The following is a 20,529-nucleotide window of genomic DNA, read 5'->3' as shown; positions in this document are numbered from 1 at the left end:
TAATCCCCGCCCTCTCCCCCCTTGCGGCTTTCTTACTGCCTGTTCTCTCTCTCCATTCACTGCATGTTCTTCTGTGTCTGCTTGTCTCCCTTTGTTGTGTCATCTTGCTGCGCCAGCTCTCCTTGGGTGTTGGCCAGCTTACCTTCACAAGGAGACCTGGGACATGAACCCAGGGCCTCCCATATAGTAGACGGGAGCCCAGTCGATTGAGCCACAGTCACTTCCCTCAGGCTGTTTTTGGAAATGAACTGGAAATTATGGGATATAACTCAACTGTTCCAAGACCCTCCTGTTTTTCAAGTTTAAGCAAGGAATACCACTTGAAATCAGACTGGAATTTATAATGGATTTGCCTAAAACCTATGGACCAGTTATAACTATTGAAAATGTTCATACATATGATCAAAAAAGGGAAACTGTTTACTTTCAGATAATTTGATGGTCTCAGAATTTTTTTTTTCACTGCGGTGAAAATCTAAAGAGTTAAAATTTAACAGAAAGATATTCAGTAGTCTATGAGCTCTGTACTCACAGATCTTCAAGCTGTCATTCATTTGAGGTTTGCAGCCGCCTTTCCTTTTCAACCTGGCTGATGCTGTTTAATACATTCACCAGAAAAGAAGTGCGAAGAGATGTAACTGGTGTGTTGCTTTCTGGCTCTCATGAAAACACATAGGTGATTTTGTAGCTAAGTATATTTTTAAGTGTTTCAATCCCATCTTAGTGATTTGAAAACCTTGATAATGTCAACTTTTAGTATAAAATGAAAGATTAAAGAATGGGGAAATATATACAACATGTGTATACAGATTTTGGGCAAACTGTTTTTTTCTTCCTCTTCACTTACACATGACTATGAGATCTGGAAAAATTTCTGAGTTTTTTGAAGACTGCACTCGTTTTAGAGTCCAACAGACAATTTTTATTTTAAAGGACACTTTCCTGGCTATGGATTATTATTGTACTTTCATGTTAAACTACAACACCTGTGATATGTATCAGTCAGATCTTATGAAACTCTCCCCAGATTTTTGAGGTGCTCAGTAAATACCTTGTCATGTTAAATTTAAACTCCAATTTCGTCCAACCTTTTCTTTCCAGAAAGCTGTTTTTATCTTTCTGAGCAACAGCTAAACATGGCATGGAAGGCAAATAAGATGACCAGGCAATTGCTTTTGTAATTTCTCTCCTCACAGGATGTACTTCTAAGCTTTCAGATAGGAGTTACCACATAATCTTAGCATTTGAAATGTCCAGGAGGTGCCAGGACATACCTGGGAGGGGTGATCTCTGTAAAAGATGATGGGAGTAAGGGCTAGAATAAATGAAAAAGTAAACACTCATGTCAATTGGATTGGACCACAGCATTTGAAACTTAACTATATATAGCAAGTACACAAGCTGATATTAGTTCTATGGATTGTTAACATTCACAGAAAGCAGAATTATTTAGCATTTACCGCATCCTTTTTGATAATTAATTTGGAATCAAATGCAGAAGAACATGTGTCTGGCTTTGTATGACCCCAGATTCTTCCGTTTTCCCTTTGAGCAGATGACATGCCTTCTTCGCTGGCCGACATTGGTTGCTAGGAGAAGTGCACTGGTTTGGTCCTCCCTTATCCAGCAGTAAAACTAAAGAGTGTATTGAGTTAGAGACAGAGAGGCAGAACACAGTACAGGCCATGAATCATGACTTGTCTCCAATATGTCCACTTTGCTCCCATTTTTCTCCCTTTAAAAACTTTTGTTTTTACCAATGATGCTTTCTCTCAGCCATTATCTATAATCCTTTTGGAGCCTGAGGGGATGAGGGTTGCTAAAGGAAGGCTGGGCTTCTGCTAAGAGTCCACTCAGAGCACTAATAAAAGCCCTGAGAGTTATTCATGGGGCCACATTAGTAAGAATGCCCAACTCAGTGAATAGCATCAGTCAGCTGCCTTTGAAATCGGGTGATTAATACCTTCTGTTTTTAATGGGGGGGGGGGGGGGGAAGGCAGACAAGAAAAGTCTTCATACTTCTATGCTATTTTCCAAAATAGATCTTATATATTGTCAAAGCTTTTGACAAAGAAGTTGCTAAAGTTTTAATACCTGCCATGGTCTTTTTAAAAATGGTACTTCATGAACTAATTGTGGCTACTGTTAGATAAAATTGAAATGTTAAAAAATATCCCAAATGAACGCTGAAAAAAAAAATCCCTCAGGCCTTCTTATAGCTTGGCAATGCTTGTGATGATCATCAAACTAAAAAAAGTGCTTTTAGCCATCATCTTTAGAGTGTTGCCTAGATAGATCTATTCCACAATATCCAAATAGCATTTTTGTTTGTTTGATAAAGAAACTAATTACAATTCTCTTGAGATTTTGGAGAAGCATCTAATGAGAAGGTGTTCAGGGTGGCAGGTGTGAGTTTCCCATGAGCACTTGGATTTAAGGGACAGGCTTACAAAGTTGTTGTTTTGTGTGTTTATATCTAGATGTTAGTTTAGCAGAAGGGATTAGATATGATATTGCTATAATCCCAGTTACCTCTCTCTTTGTATAGATACATGAACCAGTTTAAATAAAATCGCTAGAGGTTTTGGAACCTTGTAAATCATCTGAGTTGCTTAACAGATTCTGATTCTAGTCACCTGTTGTATGGCAACCAGAAAGTGCAAAGTGTTGCTTTTCAGTGCTGGTTTTAGGTCTGTTGAACATAATTCTAATGTTAGGCAGTTGGTAATATTTAGGTGGTAAATTAAACTAAGCCATAGTTTTAAAAAATCTTTCTTATTCTGCTCTAACTTGTATATTTTTAACTTATTTTTAATGTAGTACTCCACTCTGTTCCTTTTATATAAACTCATGTTTGTTCAAAAGTCTTTACTTTTGTCTAAATATGAGAACAAACAACAGTGAAAACACTCTGCGTGATGCTTCCTTGCAACCTGTTTTTCACTCTGTGGAAGTGAAATATCTTGTTAAGAGGTGGTAATGCCCAAGGGCAATCAGAGATGAAAATGTAACGATTTGGGGGGTGATGTCTAGAGATCAGCTCTAAGTGAGGGCTGATTTAACATCTTTATTAGGAACATAAAGAGGAGAACAAAATGACAGAGTAGTTACATATCTCAACATTGGAAAACTCTCCTAAACCTCTCCCCCCTAAAATAAATCAACATTGAAATCACTTATAGGAATTTAGGCAGAAAATGTTCTTACCAGATTAAGAGCTAATGCTTTATTTGGTATATAAATGTAAATTAATTCTTGAGGGAAATAATCAGAAGTCTAGATACCTAACTAGAGGGAGAAGCCACCAAAGCAATAAAACTGAAAGAGCCAGGGGAGTGGGGGACAAGAAAGAATGTGAATCAGAGTGGGGGTGGCATGTCCCCGTTTAAAGGTCACAAGATTATAGTGGCCATTTAGGGAGTATTGCATCACTGATGAGGGAGATTCTCTTTCAATGAATGTGGCTTAAGTGCAATTGAAATCCTTATTTCATTTTGCACTTCATTGCTAAGGCATGTGAGGAAAGAGATTTTGGCAGTAGAAGCAGGAGTGTCGTACAAAGAGAAGATTCTGTAGGAAGATGCTTGTCTAATTAAAACTAAAGAAGTATGTGTGTAGAATTTCTGTATATCCTGGTCTACACAGATGAGAAACAAAATTAAGATAGACACTATTAAACCTTTTTAAATATCGAAAGAAAAAGAGTGGCAAAAATGTAACCCTGTTCAAAATATTTCACCAACCTATGTGTCCGAAAAACTTCAAAGCAATGAGCCGCATTTAGGTAGAAAATACTCTAAATTTAAAGGTATTGCTGAATTTGTAGAGACAGAAAGTATATTAGAGGTTACCAAAGGATGGGGGAGTAGGAATGGGGGAACTGATGCTTGGTGAGTACTGAATTTTAGAAATTTTAAAATGAAATTAATAATAACAGGAGAAGGATTGCTGACATTAAATTATAGGAGGTGCTTAGTAAAAAGTTGAATTGCATTTCAAAAGAAAGGTAGTAAACAATGTGAGTCCACTGTGTAAATAGACAAGAGTGCTAATTAGATGTATTGGTTGAACAGGATCCAGAACATAATCCTCTTACTACTTGCAGCATTAGTGTGTGCTTATTAGACAGACATGTGCCCTTTGGGGCTATAGAGTTTAAGAGAAATGTGAAAAATTTGATAGCCTCTGTTCCAAAGAGAGCTGGAGAATGATTACAGGAGTCGAAAATAATACCTAAGATTGGCTACATGAGTTGGAGTTCTTTTTTATATTTTCTTCTTGTCCCTTTATTTTGAATGAATTAATAGTAGGGAACAGAACACTATCCTTTAATTTGATTTTTTTCTTTCTTTTTCTTTTTGGCTTTTAAAAAGATCAGTGGCCATCTTGCTTCAACATGTGGCAGCTGACTTTGCTGTAATTTGATTTTAAAATCCCCTTTCTTGGTTTAAAACATTTTCAAATGTTTGATAGACATCACCTATAAGATGGTATGTGAGTTTTGGCTATTATTTTATTTCATTAATGATAAACCCAAGAGAACAGAAAGAATGCAGAGCTTACAGCCAACGTTCATCCACTCCATCTTGTTCTTGTAATCTCTTGGTGCTTCTGACTGTCAGTAAAGGGAGCATAATATTGTAAACCAGGTGTCAGGAGTCTTTACCCATAAAGGGTCAGGTACTATTTTAGCTTTTCTGAACAGACAGCCTCTGTCACAACTATTCATACCTGCCTTTGTAGAGCAAAAACTGCCACAAATAATTTGTAAATGAAAAGTAGAACTGTATAAAACTTTATTTTGGATGTGGACATTTGAACTGTAACTTTAGTGTGTCACAAAATATATTTTTTTGTTTTTTGTGTTTCCTACCTGTTAATAGTGGGGAAAAAACAAAAAACAAACTCAAAACATTCTTACCCTACATTGTACAAAAACAGGCAGTGGACTGGCTGTGACTGTGAGGTGCAGAATATAAATATCCTGTAGAAATAAAATATCTCCTCTTCACTAGAGAAATTGGAAAAAGAATGTGCTGGGATGGGGCAAGAGACAGAAGGAGCTGGAAGATGGATATAACCCCTCCCCAACATTATTTCTCTAACTTCATCACCAGTCTTCTAAACGTTTAGAAAATGTTTGGGATGTACTTATGACATGCCAGCTTACGGGCTCTTTAGATCCCACACTGACTAAAAGAAGGCCACTGCTCTCAAGGAGTCCAGCAGTTGAGGTATTTGCACAGGGCACCAGGAACCTAAAAGGCTGCCTGGAGCTTTGTGAGAAAGCTTTTCCTGGCAGGTAACTTAAGCAGTCTTAAGAAGATAAATGAGTGCTGTGATTGTCATTTGGAAAAGCGGCTGTGATGCTGGGGGTAGGGGAGGAAAGGGTGCATTGGGCAAGAGATTAATAAAAATGTGTTTCTGGTTGAAGTAGAAGGGCAGAGAAGAGATTCATGGAAATGGGTTTGGAGGCTTTTTAGAGAAAGGCAATGAAGACCCATCATGAGGTTTTAAAGTGGCTTAATGTTATTCAAAAATACAATATGTTAAATCTAAGAGGGTGGTTTAAAAGTGAGTAGACAAAAGGCCAAGAAAGCACTTTAGGTACAAAATGCTGAGAGCATGAACAAAGGAAGTGTCAGTAGCTGTGAAGGGAGAGAGACTGATTCACAACCGAAGTAGATTAGGCAGAATTGAATTGAGTGTGGAGGAGTAAGGGAAAGAGCAGAAGATGTTGCAAGGGGGTTAAATTGGGGATTTGGGAGGGTGCAGCATCAGGAAAGCACCCCTAAATATATTTGATTTGATTCTCTTTCTGACTATTTGAGGGGATATTTTTCTTTATGCGCCACCTGGCTTTCATGCAATGTTGAAGATGTTGTCAGTGATTTTTATCACATGTGATTTCTTCTGCTTCCACTCCTTTGGGCTAGCGGGAATTTGAACTCAGCTATAGATTTGCAAGTGATTTACAAGTATGAGTCCAACCATATACAAAGTTTCCATTGCAAAGCTCAGACAATTCCCATGTATAGAGAATATAACTTGCTAGCCTTATCTTTAAAACCAATGAAAAAATTCACAAAGCTTTCGGGAGAACTTTCTGTAATACATATCAAATATCATCGTCTTAGTCAATTTTATATTAGCTAAATTGCACATAGTAGGGTCCAATCAATGTTGGATGAATTAAATTTCAACAACTCTGTCAATGTTGGATGAATTAATTTTAGAGAGCATTTTATGCAGAAAGTTATACAATTCATGCCATATGACCCCAAAGTAAATTCAAAACTTGTTGACGTCAAGGATCTTCCTTATTTTCAGTAGAAGGAAAAAGTATTGTGTGGATTTTGGGAGATCTGTGAAAGGACTATTTAAACTCGTATATCTCCTCTTGATAAACTTGGTGCTTTGGGCATAAGACTACTCTCTCAGAGAATAAAGGTCCAGGGGAGTTTGTACAAGTGAGATTCTCTGCATACAAGAATGGAGCTTCACATCAAGACATCCCTGGAGGCAGTGATTGAGAGGAGTCTGAATCTACAGACTCATGTATATATAAGTATGTATTTTTAACTTTGTTACAGCATAATGTATGATTATTAAGACCAGAGCCCTGATAATTAAGTGTCTACATGTTAGATATGGTACATAAATAACTAGAGAAGCACTCATTCTTTTTTAGAAATAACATGAACAAAATGTATTTACCTGGAATTTACCATTCTCTAATTTCCATACAGTACCATTATAGTGTAATTTATTTTTTAGGTTTTCCCTTTTATTCAACTTCTTCTGCCTCTATCCACCAATGTCAAACCCTTTTGTGTCTAGAATTCATCATTCTGTAATAGTGAGCATATAGAAATATTGATGATGGCCCTGTTATTACGGGTTCCTGCATAAAATTCATTCTCTTTGTTTCATTATTAGCCAGTAAATTGCATACTGTTTTGATGAAGGGGCTTTCATTCTCACAATAGTCTGTGAACCCAGGAGGGACTAGTTTGATGAGGCACATATGTATGACTAGAAATATACAAAGTCTCTCAGTTAATCTGTAATAGAGATATAGATGCTACCAAAAAATAGTAGAGGAGACTCATTCTTTTTTCCTCTGCATTGTGATTCCCTAACATGCTATCCTATCACAATGTTTCTGAGTATTTCTAGTTTTTATTCCTTTTACAAATAGTTGAGAAAAAATGTATTTGGGGTACTCATTGAAGTACAGTGTATCTTCATATAAACTTATATAAATTGAATGGTGTACTATAACTTGTGTTATGTCAATGTAATAGACTAAATTTTTAATGCTAAAGAACTAATCAAACCCAGTGGGGTAACTTTATTGCATCCAATGCCAATTGATTTATTTCTGTAAATTAGTAATTAATATAATTGGTTGTGATTAATTATATTAATATATTTCTTAGTTATGTAATTAATTGTATTAATGTTTCTTAGTTTTCTCCCTAATTATTAAAAAGGAAGGTCTAGTTAATCAAAATAATTTTTATAGCTTTTTGTGAACTTTGTTTGACAAAATGGTGATTGTTTGTAAAACATACATTTTAAGCTGTATGAATGCATTAAATTAAGAAGTTAGAGTAGTTGAATTATCCTGCCACAAATGATTGTATGATACTAATATTTTACCTTTGAGGAGAGGATTTGTGACTTATTTTGTTGGTATTTATCTCACACAAAGAGAAAAGTTTCCTTCTGTGGGAAAACATTAGATCATAGTAAGCCCTGAAATATTTGAATAACAATTTTGTTAAGCCACACTCAGTCTAAACAAGTTCTCACAAGATAAAATCCTCAGAGTATATGAAAAAAAGGGATGGTGGCCACAAAGATCTATCACTGTATTGCCCAACTTTTTTCTTTAATGTAGCTAAGACTTTCCATGATGAAGTCATCCTTTCTTGATCCACATGTGTAAAAACTTTTTTCAAAGGGAGGCAGTACTTAGCAAATTTAGTAGAGCTTTATAAACTTAATTTTGTTTGATAAGATTTACTGGGATTAGGCAACAAAAATAAAGATGTATTTTGTAAATGAAAGCATCTACTGTGTATTATTAATAACAATTCATGTTATGCTTTCAGTTATAGAAAGACACAAGTACTGTATAACATTTCACTTTGTATTGTGAGAAACTAGCAACCTCTCATTTCTTTGAAATTATATGGTAATTAAAAAAATTAAAGACTGGTAACATTAGATCCTGAGTGCTTGTAAAAAATAGTGTATATGGTTTAATTTCTGTAACACTAAATATATGGGCAACTCAAGACTCAAATACAAGACATTCAATTTTTATGGTTATATATTACTTAATATTTCTAACTTGAAAACTGAGATTATAATTGAATTGATGCCGTAAACAAATATCCATGCAAACATGTTTTACAGATTAAAGAATATACATGCCTATACATATATGTAATGTATGCACATATGTTATACATATATATCTATTGTAACTATACATGCATGCATGTACTCACACATACACATAATTTAGTTTAAATATACACAAGCAATTTCAAAGTTTTTGGCATTTCTACCCTTTGTCTTGGCATTTATGTGGAATAGATACTTAGATGTACATGATGATTTTTTTGCTTTTGATTTTGTAACCTTTAAAAAAGACATTATTGGATATGGATTGTATTTGAGCTTAGTCATCAGATGCATGTATTTTGGGGAATAGTTACATTTATTCCTAATTTGCTATTTCAAAAGTGCCCTTAGAATGTTTGGAATAAGAAATGTGTTCAAAGTCTTTTACTAAACTTTCTAATATCATCTGAATAGAACAAGCATCTTTGTGTTTAGATGCTTTTAATGTGATCACAATGTAGCTTTATTCAATTGCTTTGAGGCAATGCTCCTGTAGAAATTATAGCTGCAAATATTCTAATGTTAAGTTACCTGGGAAGTTCAAGTGAATGTAAGTGATATTCTCAATAGCCTTGTTATTGTAGCTTTAAATAAAAATTACTGTGTTTCCTCTGGTGTAGCCTATTCATCTCTTTCAAAATATCCTTAAGAATGACTTTTTAACTCCTCTCTAGGTTAATGAAGACCTCAAGTAAAATTGTCCATCTTTTTTAGAAAGTAAAAAAAAAAAACCAAAAAACAGATCGGTGGAGCATGGTAATGAGTATTTACTTTTTAATTACATTGTATTTTGTTTTTCTATTTTCACATTTTTTATGACTGTTAGTTTAGATGGTAGCACCCAAGCACTTTCATGCATTAGTTCATTCAAAAAATATTTGTTGAGTATCTTCATTCTGCTGGATACTTGTAGTGATGTGGTGAGCTTTCAGGTTTGTTAGTGGGAAAGCTAGATAATAATCACACTGAATGGATTTTTCTTATAATTGAGTTTAAATATTATAGTGGAAACTATGAAAAAAAAATATTTTATTGGGTCTGGAGGCCTCCCTGGGGAAGTAATATTTATGTCTGGGGAATTGGCAATAGCTAGGTAAAGAGGGTAATTGGGACTGAAGGAAGGTTCTGAAGGAAGAACCTGGCACATTTGAGAACCTGCGTGAAAGATAGTGGCCAGGAAAGTTATAAGCAAAAAGGGAAGGTGGAAGAAGGCTGGGCTGGGTGATGGAGATTGCGTGGATAAGAATTCTCAGTTTGATCCCAAGGACAATAGGAAGGCTTTGTGAGGATTCTTACGCTCCTTGGAGAATTCACAGGCTGATAGAAGAGCCCTGCAAGCAAATCCTTGGTTATTGTAGAGTGTGATCAGATCAGCTGTTTGTTTATAGGTAGCCTTACAGTGAAAAGGGAACATAGGGGACTGAAATATAAACCACTTTAGAGATGAGAAAAGGATAGGAGAACACTTTGAGCTGAGTCCTAGGAATGTGTAGGCTCTAACCAGGGGCTGTGCCCAGGTCCCAGCCCGGACAAGTTCCTTCAGAATACTGGTGGGGAGCCTAGGTGTCGTTCTAAAAGCTTTCTTAGGTGATTCTAATGTGTGCCCATGGTTGGAAAGAAGATGTTGAGGAATAAAACAGGAAGAGTATGTCACGGAACCACAAGTTAATCAGTGAGCTGAGTAAGGAAAGTATGAATTTAGAGAGATAACTAGGAGTATTAGCAAAAAGAAAAAAAAAATTCAAATACATGCTACAAGCCAGCAAAGCTAAGGAAAGATTGACATTATCTCCTTACCCCATGGACGCCCGTAACTCTTTCTTCCTCTTCCCTGGATTAAATCTTACTTCACTTAAGTTGTACTTTTTAAAGTACTTGTTTTATGAATCACAGTTACGTTAAGCTAGTTCATGTCAGGAACCGTTTCTGTTATGCTTGTTATTGCTTGTAGTGGGTAGCAAAGAATCTTATACATAAGTAATGTTCAGTAGTATTTGTTGAATTAAATTAAGACGGCCCAATTAATTCAGCTGTTCTTTGTCATTGCATGTTCTAGACTCTAGACTCAGCAAAAATTACCTTTCCCCTTGATTTTGCTGAAATCATCAATAGTCTGTGCAAATTAAAAATGATTCTGTTTATAATTTCCCAGATATACACAGTTTAAGTATTCTGAATTTTGAGTGGGTTACCTCCTATTTATATTTGCATGTTTAAATTAAATTTCTCATTTAAGAATATTCATAATATACATATTTTATTGTAATTGTTAATTTACTTATCTATATAGAACTGTAAACCTGTTTGCATTAATTTTAAAGTTTATAGGAAAATGAATATGCTTATGTTTCTATTGTTAAGCTTTCTATTACGTTATGTCATGAAAGGAAAATACCTGTGTTCATTGCGTTTATTTATTATGATTGTTGTCATAAGTAATTGACTTTATTTTTTAAATCACCTTAAAAAGAATGCATTAAATTAAATTTCAGAGAAAGGAGGTTAAGATATAATGGTTAGTTTATATGAGTTTGTGAAACAAATTTCAAGCATATGAAAAATTAGTAGTAAAATATATTTTATATAAATTGCAATTTTATATTACATATTTTAACAAAGTTAATAGCTGAATACTAGTGATATTTCAAAATATACGAAAATCATATTTCATTATGGAGTAAGTGGAGAAGGTTGTAACAATTACAGAATTTGGGACAGATAAACACTTGAATCAGAAGCCAATCTGTATAATAGTGACTTGTGCTTTCTCACTGAAAACTTTTGATTTTTTGCTGAGTAAAGTAGGAGAATGTGTTCTTTTCTTTGATAAAATATTTTTGATAATGATTCCCTCATGTTCTCATTGCCCATTTTTACATGAGGTTGATGAGCACCAGGGGGATATGGAGGTAGCTGGCATTTAACTCTTGATAGCATTAATGCTTAGCTGAAGGAAAGAAAATGAATTTCTGGAAAGTGACCAAATTGTAGCTCCCCAGATTGAGGGGAAGGCAGGAAAGTGCTCACAAAGTATTTTTATTCAGTGATTCAAATCTAAGTTGGATCTGGCTCAATGAAGGACGATAAATTCATTTAAAAATAAACAGTCCAGGGAACTGCATATGCAATAATAAAAATCACAATAATGTTTAGTAATACTATCATACTCTTTCCCCCAAGGAGTTTCCAGTGCTTGGCAATCATCTCATTAATCCTCAGAAGCTCCCTGGGAACCGAGTGGAGCAATAAATCACATGTTGAGGAGATGTTTGAAATAGGGGAATCAGTTGTATTCTTAATACATATAGGTTGGTCAACAAAGATTGCAACTCACTTTTAGGGAAATACACTTTTTCTCTGCAAGAAATAAATGACTAAGTAAAACTCTTTTTCTTTGAAAATTAATTGTAAAAAATAACCCTGTGCTTCCTTTTGTATTTTGATTTAAACCCAATTACCTGTCATTCCTGTGACCTATTTTCAAAATTCCATTAAAGTCAGCAAGTAACAAGATTCTTAGCAATCTTTAGTCAGGTGTCATTTGACTATTGGCAATCAAGATTGAGAGCACCTTAAATGAGGAGATTCAGTCAATGGCCATCATCCACACTATTGATTAAATATTTTGTTACATTAATAAGAGCTCAAATTATAAAACATTTCTTGAAATTGATTCATTTTAAGGATCAATTTAAATAAAAAATAGTACCATTGTTTGATTAAAGCAAAGACATAAAATTTCATTTATTTAAATTGAAACATTAATGGAATATGAAGGTAAGTATCTACGTTTCCCTTTGAAAATAATGTCTTGTCCTATTATTGGATATACAGATAACCTTTCAACTCTGAGGTCAGAGTTCAACTTAAGCCTTGGGTCCTAAGTAAATTGAGATGAATGGTTTGGCCTTTGTCCCTGGTGTAAAATAGTCCATATCGCAAAATCACCATACATCTGTTTTTGCAAAATTGGCATAATTGGCCTTCTCTTAGGACTTTTTTGGCATGGAAGCTGAAGTTATTTCTTACTACACAGGAAGATTCTTCTCTAGATGACAGGTTTTTTTTTAAAAAAAAGTATAAAAGTGATCCAGAATATGTCCATTTACTTGAGAAAAGAGGGAATTGTGTCTCATAATAATCAATTTGGTAATTGATAATAGCATAGTAACAATCTAATACATTTACTAAGGGGGGTGTACTTCATCTTTGTAGTTTCATAACTACTTGTCCTTAATTATATTGAGAAAACTCAAGATTACATTTAAATTCTAATTAAAAGCTTTTCATATTAATCATAACTTTTTAATTTAAATGCCTACTTTTGATGGTAGGTGTGAAAAAGTATGTGCCAGTGGTAATGCTGATATATTAACAGCAGGTGGAAACAATGGATGCAAAATCACATCTCTTACATAGGCTCTGCTTTGTTTACTAATAAATATTCTGATATAATTCCCCCCAAATTTTGTTACCTATATTGTTGACAAATATCAATTTGAAAAACTTCTTTAGCAAGAAAAACTCTGTGTGAAAAATGTTTACATATACTGTCTCTCAGCAAATCGTACAACAATTTGAGGGCAATAAATTAAAGAACTAAGAAAAGGGAAAATAAGTTTACATAAAGATGTAAAAGTTGATGTTAAAGATGCACATATTAAAGTTAACACCCATATTTGGGTTAGCAGTTGTTTTTTTTTTTAATCTGATGATACCACTTTATTTTGAGCTAAATCCTCATTTACGTGAAAAGAGCTGGACAAGATCCACTACTGTCTTCTTTGGCAACTCGGACATTGTTGTTCCCAAGTTTGTTAGCTGCACAGAGATTCTTTCTCAGATTTGTGTATAACAGGTACCAGTTTGTTCTGATTTTATTTTGTCGTATTAACATATATGACACATCAGAATGAGAAATGCATTCAGTAGCTTGCCTTATATCAAAAGAATACCTTATTCATATGAAACATTTATATAGTCCTTCTGCCTAACTTAACAAATGTCCTAAGCCATTTTTCAGCATTTTTCACATAGAAATCTAGCTCTTTAAAATCACCTTTCCAGGGCTTCCCCTACTATTGCATGTTGCATAGAGCCAGCCACGCTCCCCACAAATGCCACGCAGACTTGAGGGCTGCCCCTTTAGATGGTAACCTTGATTCTAAGAACTGATTATTTGACATTAGTGCCCAGGGACTAAAAGTAGTGTATGATGACGTTAGCAGATTTTTAACTCTTCATTTATTTTTGGTTTAAATATCATTTTAAGAATAAGAATTGACACCTATTCCCAGCTTTACAGGTATCATAACAAAAACAGCTTGCATTGGTTCAGTAGGTCTTAGCAACTTTTCTAAAAATTTCAAAAACTGTCTCTATTTCATCTAAGAATGACTAATATGAATTTGTTAAACTGAAAGTTGTGAGCAAAGGAACAATTAGCTAATGAAGCAATTCCAAAGGATTTTCTCAGCTTTAATTCAGTGTGTCTTTTCAATGCTGTGGCTTCCCTGACATATTTAGCTGGCACTACAGATGAGCGAGGTATAAGTAGAAGTTTTTTTGAAGATACCAGTTATTGGTACCTTTTATTCCCTTTGCAAAACATACTGACAGAAGCCTGGGTCTCTCTAGGCGTATACAACTAACAGGTTAATTTATACTGTGGTGGGCACAAGTTTTTCTATTTGTTGTATATTAAATAAGAATTTGTTTCATTTATTCACAAACTTTTTTTGGCTACTTGATATTTTCATTGCTATCTTTATTTAACAAGAGTTAAGCCAGTGAACACCTATGAATGTAAAAAATAAAGTGTTATCTATGAATACTAAATCAGAAACAGTTGATATATTGTGTCTCTGAAAGAAATGATTTTGAGTTGGCTATGAGCAGTGACTAAAAAAATTGGGAAAAATGTCACAGCATTTGTTTTGTGAATATAAAATTAACCAATATAATGCATGAAGACACCTAGCACAATGCTTTGCATAGACTCAGGTATTCAATTGAGTATTTGTTTATTTTCACAAATTCTTTTGTAAAGGTAATATATTACCTATTGACATATTTTCTTTAGCCTCAGAGGACACAATCTCTCAGGAAATAAGTAGGAAAACTATATCTGCTCTTAGTATAAAACTAGTCATGTTTTCGTTGAAATTTACCAGGCGATCTCAGATTTTAAAGAAGACACAGAGTCTTCAAAACGTGTTTCTTTTTCATTTTGTGATGACTACTTCTTGTGTTGATTTTTAAAATCGTATTTACAATTTTTTTTTACCTCTTTAAGATTTAATCTTCAACTCTGAACAATCATGTTAAATCATGCTTTATTTGTGTTTCTCTGTGTTTTTTTCTATTTTTTCTTGGCTTGTTTTTAATCTCAGGATAATTATATGTGTATATAATATATACATATGTTATATATTATATTGCATATAATATATACAAATTATAAATGTATATATATATACATTATATACACACACACACACACACACACACACGCAATAATTTCCAAAAAGGCACCATAAGTCTTGTTGAAATTGTTATAAATTTGAAAGTAGAAGAAAGAGCTCTTCTTCTACTTTGGAGTTCCCCATTTCTCTCATTACCAGGAATGCACATGCTTCTTGGTTGATATTTATGTCAAGGGTGTGAACCTTAATTTGATATGAGCAAATGTATTTTGGTGGTGAAGGAAAACTGTAAGTCTTATGTATTGGAAACAAGGAGTTAAATGAAGACAGCGTTTGCAAAGATGTTTCCTTCTGTTGTGCGACCATTTCCCAAGGGAAGTGATAGCAACCATTTTGTTTTGTCCCTTTTAAATGAGAATGAAAAAATCATCCAATTGAGAATAACTTTTGTTTTGATGAATATTGTATAGAATAATATACAATAATTTTTTCCCATTGCTAATTTCTAAAACCTCTTACTCTCTAATCACTTAACAGTTAAATTCAATATTTGTTCTAAAAGGAATTATATCTTGAAAGTGTAATTCAAGCACATTACTCATTTGTGGGAAAGAATGAATGGTATCAAAATAGAATAAAGAAAGGTGGAATTGGAACTGGACTTTGTAAATAAATACTTTTATGTTTTTGTGAACATTAAATTCAAATTAACTCCACAGTATGATGCACAATCCCCTCCCATATGCTAATGTGTTCATAGGCTTCATTAATTGAAGACATTCTCAGAAGTGGGTGGGCACCTGCAACCCATGGGCCAAGTGCAGCCTGCTGCCTGTTTCGGTAGGGCCCAAAAAATATCACAATGATTTTTACATTTTAAAGTCATTGGATAACATTCTAATGTAGAATAGTATTTCATGGCATGTGAAAATTTCATTGTCCACAAATAAAATTTTATTGAAACACAGCCATGCTCCTTTGTTTACACATATCTTGTGGCCACTTTCCTCCCTAGAAAGACAGAGTGACTAGTTGTCACAAAGTCTGTATCGCCTCCCCAAGCCTAAAATACTTAGCATCTTGTCCTTTAAGAAAAAATAGCTTGTTTCTGATTTAAAATAAAAGGTGTGATACTTCTATTCTAGTGTGTGTTGTTAGATGATTTTGGAAGCATGTTTTCCATTACAAGAACTAAATTTTAAGGTAGAAAAAGACAAACTGGAATTCGGTTAAGAAGATAGGAGAGTGGGGAAGGGATAGAAATAGGTTTTAAAACATGGTGTGAGAAATAATTGATCATTTGCCAGGAAAATAAGTTGATGAAGATCTCAACAGTTTTCAAATGTCTGATATTATGTGAAAGAGTGATTAGACAGGCTTTGTATAACACAAAGGTAAGGCCGAAGTTAGAAGCACTGGACAGATATTTGAAGGAAATATATGTTGATTTGATGCAAAAAAAAGAACATACCAAAAAAAAAAAGAACATACTAATAACATCATACTATGATAGAAGTTTTTTTTCTTGTGTGTCAGTCATTCAGACATAGCTTATTTAAACATAATTATGCACTTAAAATACTGAAGGCACTGGAATAATAGTGGTGAGCAGCACAGACCAAGGGCCTGCTCTTAGAGGTGACTAGCTAGGAGCCGTGGAGGAGGAAGAGAGAGATAATATGCAAGCAATCAAATAAGTTGTTACATAGTTTTCCAGACAAATAGGAGTTGTGTGGGAACATCACAGTGTTGTTAGGTCTCTGCTGGGCTTTTTATGATTTCGTAGAGTCATCAGGGAAGCCCTATGCTAGCAGGGTATGCTTGAGCTAAGATCCGTAAAAAGAACTGGACTTGCAAATGTCTGCAGGGAAAGCATTCCAGGAGAGGGCAGAGCCCATGCAAAAGCCCTAAATTGGGAAAGAAACAGATAGAAAGCTGGTATGGCTAGAGAGTTGTCAGCAAGGGGTATGGTGGTGGCAGTACAAAATGAGAGCATTTTGACTTCCTCTGAAGGCAAGGGTGACGATAGATTGTCTCCTAAATGATGGTGAGGAGTCTGGATTTTTCCTAAGTATAAAGATAATCCTTTGGAGGATTTTAGCACAGAAGTAGCATGATTTGATTTACATTTTACAATTTGGTAGAAGATGTAATACAACATGACGAGAATGGAAACAACAGGGAAGATTTTTCTGCAGAAGGGGTATGGTAAAAGTGAGCAGTGAAAATGGGTCATGTTTGGAAAACTTACTGATATAAACCAAGATGTTAATGGACTGAGTGGTGTATTATTGTGTGGGGGAAGGAACTATATTTTTCTTTTTTTTATCAATTTATTTGCTTATTTCGAATAGATAGTACCAGCAGAGTATAAACCATTCCAAGGTACAGAAAGTTATACTATGTAAAGCAAGTCTCCCACTCACTCTTGTATCCCATTCCCTTGACTCTTGATCAACCACTGTTAGTTTTATTAATCTTTCTGAGGAAATATTCTCTGTAGAAACTTTTTCTTTTGAGGAGGCATAACTCATTTAAACTAGGGCAATCCCAATAAATGAAAAAATTTCAAAGCCAGAAAGTTACTTCTTATGGACACCTGCTCATTTAATAAAAAATGTGTCAGTACACTCTAAAATATATTTAAAGCAAATCCAGTAGTTTTAACATAATATGCTAGACGATTGTTTAGTAAATAATTTTGAAGTTAGCCAAAACTTTATATCATAAGCATTCAACCTAGAAATAAGAAAAGGCCCTCTTCCTCCATTTGCAAAACTCATAAGTGAAAAATGATATTGATTCTTTTATCCATTGTTGCTTCTCGCCCTCCTATGAAATGAGTTATGGTATTTGGGAATGCATGCTCATTAAGCAGCTAGCGCAAGGGCATATAGATCTTCCTCAGCAGAGTCCTTTCGGGGTGAGGGCCAGAGTTGGTGGTGTGTGTACATGCTCCCTTCTGTGAGTGATTTCTGTCTTTGTACCCATCTCAGTCTTTTTGGCCATTCTAAAGTAGTTAGGAAACCATCAGCTTAGTGTGTCATCTTTGGCAGAAGGATCGAACGTGAAAGAGTTTTCTTAAGAATTCTAGCCATTTCTCCCCATATTTTACCATCGTCTCTTATTGGGTTACTTTAAGAACTTCCTAGTTGATCTATATGTTTCCAGCCAACTCTCCCTAGAGTAGCCAGGGTGGCTTTTGAAAATAAACCAGGTCCTGTTAGCATTCTGTTTAAACATCTCAATGGTTCCTTTTTGCTTGTGATAGGATTTTAACAATTAACATGTCCTTAGAAACCCCTACATTGTGTTGCACCTAACTACCTTCTCTTAAACTGTGTGTCTCTGCTTTCTCTACTACTCTCAGTACTCCAGCTACACTGATGTTATTTCAGTTTCTAGAACATATCAAGTCTTTCCCACTGCCAAGAATTTTCTTTTCCAATTCTTACCTTGGCTAACCTTATATATCCTTTAGGTCTGTGACTTAAAGTCACTTACTTAGAAAATACTTTCTTTGCTCAATAACCCAAATTACTTCCTCTTTATGTAGTCTCCCTTATGTCATGTGTCCCATATTTTAAACATATTCTCACATACTATATATTTATATACAACAAGGTGATAACCTCCATGGGCCTCTGTTTTGTATACTAGTGCATACCCAGTGCTGAGCTAATAGTAGGTGCTCAATATACATTTGTGAATGAATATATTTTATGTTAAATATATATGAGAGATTATAAATTTCCACCATCCTTAAAGTTCATGGGCTTTGAGGATGCATTGCACTTTTTTTTTTAAGATTTATTTTTTTCTCTCCCTGCTCCCCCCCCCCCCCCAGTTGTCTGCTCTCTGTGTCCATTCGCTGTGTGTTCTTCTGTGACCACTTCTATCTTTATCAGTAGCACTGGGAATCTGTGTTTCTTTTTGTTGCATCATCTTGTTGTGTGAGCTCTCCATGTGTGTGGTGCCATTCCTGGGCAGGCTGCATTTTCTTTCTTGCTGGGCAGCTCTCCTTATGCTTACACTCCTTGTGCGTGGGGCTCCCCTATGCAGGGGACACCCCTGTGTGGCAGGGCACTCCTTGCGCGCATCAGCACTGTGCATGGGCCAGCGCCACACGGGTCAAGGAGGCCCGGGGTTTGAACCGGGGACCTCCCATGTGGTAGGCGGATGCCCTATCCATTGGGGCAAGTCCGCTTCCCTGCATTGCACTTTAATCTGTTTTTATTTAAATTCAGGATTACATTTATATTTTCTTACTGTAAATGTATCAGAGTGAAATTTTTTCTTTTTTTAAACAGAAAACTGGTAGGTCGTCATCATTTAGCTCAATGCACTGATTACCAGAAGTCAAAAAGAAAGTCATTTTAAAAACCTTGAATAGGAAATAAATGTAAGCCTTTATTATGTTTGTAATGTTGCAGCTTTTGAGTGGTTTTGTAGGTAGGGATTGATGACAATGCTTAATAGATATGAAAACTATTCCCCTTTAAAAATTACAGCAAACAAGTATTTAATCGAAACAGGGCTTAATAAATTCCTCAAGGGAAAAGGGTTGTAATTATATTTAATCACTATCATTAAAAATAGTCTTTAGCAGGTTGAATACTTGTAACTCAGCCTTCTGAATATGAGGTAAACATTGACAATTTTTCCTAATATTTTCTTTGTCATAAGAAATAACAGACTGAAAGGAACACATGGATGGCATTTTTATTTGCTAAGTACAGAAAGCATGCTGTTTCTGAAATTACCTGTAGAGTTCCAGAACATGACAGGAAATATTTTTTATAATTGTTTAAATTTCATTGTAAAGATTGCCTTTCCATACTGAAGAGGGAAAAAGGTCGTGAGGAACACATTACGGAAAACAAAGATCAATGGGACAATATGATTAATTTGAAGTTAAAGTAAGGAAGGTCTCTCATTTGTCACCCAATGCCAATTTGCAGTTATCCTTAGCATTTCATCAAAGCATTGCTGTGAACTGCTTTAAAGCAATCAACTTTCCTGGAACTGGAACCTAGAGCCTCCCTGAGTCCTCCTAGAGAACAAGTCCCTGTGATTAATCTTCTCTTCTTTTCTGTCAACATGAATATTAAGTGATTTCCTCCCTAGTGCATTATTATGTTGTCTTGTTTAATACCACTTTCTGGGGACTACACAGCTTGACCCTCGAACTGAGGGTGAACAGATAGGATTGTCCTGTGGTCTCAGTATTTTTCTCCATCCTGAAGTGGGAAATTATGAAGAGTCTCGTAGTGTTATGGCCAGTAGGAGATCATGACTTGAAAAATCACACACGACAAAGGGAGTAATTGAAGTTTGTAAACTAGTGCACGTGTTTTAATTTGTTTAAAACCAGTTATTTTGATAACTGCCTTTGGTCATAAGTTGCTTAATACAAATATAAAAATATACAGCCTTAATGCAAAATAAAATCCTGTGCCATACAAATGATTCTTTCTCTCTGAAAGGATAGGTTGCTATTTCATTTTTATCACTAGTATGATGAACCTTTGTGAATTACAGATGCAGATTTAAATTTAGTTGTAGCATCAGTAATCAAGTATGCTCTGAATGTTTTCACAAATATTATGTATGTATGACTGATGTAATTTCATTTTTGTTCTCCACACCTGTGGAGGGCTACCTTTAAAGTGTCACAGTTATCATC

At 34.8% G+C, this 20,529-nt stretch overlaps 1 protein-coding gene across 17 annotated transcripts in view; it reads left to right on the top strand.

The window, feature by feature from the left end:
• Window positions 1-20,529, top strand: part of ROBO2 (roundabout guidance receptor 2) — a 1,471,152-nt gene that overhangs the window by 858,133 nt on the left and 592,490 nt on the right. The gene's annotated exons all lie outside the window — the stretch shown is intronic.

This window comes from Dasypus novemcinctus, chromosome 4 (genome assembly GCF_030445035.2).
Source record: "Dasypus novemcinctus isolate mDasNov1 chromosome 4, mDasNov1.1.hap2, whole genome shotgun sequence".
In the NCBI taxonomy this organism is placed as follows: domain Eukaryota; kingdom Metazoa; phylum Chordata; class Mammalia; order Cingulata; family Dasypodidae; genus Dasypus; species Dasypus novemcinctus.
The sequence above is the reverse complement of the archived record's forward strand: the minus strand, read 5'-3'. Positions and strand labels throughout refer to the sequence as shown.